The sequence below is a fragment of the Penaeus monodon genome, chromosome 35 (assembly GCF_015228065.2).
Source record: "Penaeus monodon isolate SGIC_2016 chromosome 35, NSTDA_Pmon_1, whole genome shotgun sequence".
Taxonomy (NCBI): Eukaryota; Metazoa; Arthropoda; class Malacostraca; order Decapoda; family Penaeidae; genus Penaeus; species Penaeus monodon.
The window spans coordinates 5,237,918-5,240,417 of NC_051420.1; the positions used below are offsets into that span (position 1 = coordinate 5,237,918).

Below are 2,500 nucleotides of genomic sequence, written 5' to 3' on the forward strand. Positions count from 1 at the left end.
TAATTATATATACATGTAAATATATATATATATATATATATATATATATAATATACATCATATATATACATATATACACATAATACATACTATATAAACACCACACACACACACTACACACAACACTACACAACTACACTATAACACAACAATATACATAAATACTAAATCAAATCATATATATATATATATATTATATATATAATATATATATATCATAACGCTAGCACAGTGTATGTATTTACAATACAATATTTAAATACATAATACTATTATATATATATATAGATATTAATAATATATATAATATAATATATATCTGACATATGGGTACAGAGTTTTCAGAAAACCACACGCATGCGTATACATGTATGTGCATGTGTATGGGTATGTATCACAGATCAAATAACCAAAAACAGAAACTGCTCTTAGTTCTTCATTCATGGATAAGGCCGCTACCTAGTGTTAGTCATACCAAACCCTAATACATTAAATCTAGTGTAACTGACTTAGCATCACGGCTTTGTTTACACACACGTTAAACACTATTGTCTAAGAGCTATTTCATAATCCACTGTGTTAAGCTTTTACATGTTAATTATGAGTTACCACAGTAATATACCATTTCACTGCTAAGGTGTCATTTGTACACCTAACTTACTCCCTTTAATTTCGAAAGCGTATGGCTTAACGTTTCGAAAGTTAATTTGTTATTGTTTCGAAAAAAAGATGAATTGACAATGATCATGAAAATTCTACCTGCTGACGGATTACAAGGCTAATTTTTCTTTAAATACACAATGTCCTTATGTCAGTATTATCATAGATCCTTTCGTAAACTAAACTTCAGAGAGCCATTATGACAAAGAATGAAGCAATTATGAAACACTGCTCGATGACATCTCCCAAAAAAACGAGTTTTTCTCTACTAGTCACAGTAACTATTTGTTTCTGTTGATGTAATCAACACTACGTTAACCGCCTGACGTCCAGCTGATTCGGCTCCTTACGGAACTTCGACTAGTGAACTTTTCTATATATGACCACTACATACACCACCAGCAATTATTGTAGGTTATATATATATATTATTATATATATATTTTGCCATATGACACCCAGTGTATCATATCACTCATACAATTATTGCGTGTATATTGTATACTATATATAGACATATGATCGTATTTGATATGGTATATCATGTTATATATATAATATTAATAGTTATGATATTAATATTTATATCTATCACATTCTATATTAGATTATTAATAGCTATATGCTAACTATATAGTAAGTATATACGTATTACACTATGCTACAGAATATACAATCCATAATATAATATAATAAATATGTATCTTAATATCAGACTCATATACGCACATTGCGTGCGCGTGAAGTGTGTTTGTCACAGACCAAATGTCGAATGAAGCTGTGACGGAGCTGCATGAAAGCTAACAACTCAGCGGTCGATTAGCATCGAATTTCTTCAGAATAAATGGTCGTTCTAGAAAAAAAAATGATTATGGCTGACACGATATTTGTCAGAGTTCTAATCATGTAATAGACAGTGTTACGTTGAATGAGCTTATTGTTCTTACGTAAAAAACAAAGTTTTCTAGTCTTATGGTCCGAAACCTATTATATTAATATTATTATCTAATATAGCATATCACAACTATAACACATACACATACTAATCATATCTAACAACTAATCACATACATAACACTATACACTACATCATACAACACAACACCACACTACAACACAACACTAACACACTACACAACTACAAATACAATAACAACAACAACACACTATATATATATATATTACATTATATATATATATGTATAACATAACACACACTAACACACAACATATATATATATATATATATACATACATATATATATATATATATATATATATATATAATATATATATATATATATATACTATATAATCTTAAATACATATTCATATTATGAATAGAGAAATAAAAGAATGCGAGGGACAAACGAAGTACACTAGACAAAACACAACGATACGAAGGATGACTGAAGTGATTAGTTTTCCCACAGTCGAACAAACCGAATCTGGAATGACAGGACACTAAACATCTTTGGTATTTACTTGACCATGAAAGCACAGGATGCAGGAAGATGAATACCCTGCTGACCGAGCCATTTTGGGTCAAACACGTCATGAGGATTACTCCGAGACAATAAAAAGAGAAAAATTTAATATGCTTGACGTTCAAAAAAACTGGTCCAGTAATGTGAAACTTTTTAATTTTTAGTCCTGGGAATTCATCACGACACTGCACACAACCATTAACCAACACACACATCACCACATCACACACACACCACACAAACACACACATACACAGTTCAACATCACACACAAACACACACACACATACACACACACACACACACACACACACATATATATATGTATATATACATACGTATATACATACACA

The 2,500-nt window shown here is 30.0% G+C and overlaps 1 protein-coding gene across 1 annotated transcript in view; it reads right to left on the bottom strand.

Annotated features, from left to right (window-relative positions):
• LOC119595031 overlaps window positions 1-2,500 on the bottom strand; it is a 12,210-nt gene that overhangs the window by 8,852 nt on the left and 858 nt on the right. The gene's annotated exons all lie outside the window — the stretch shown is intronic.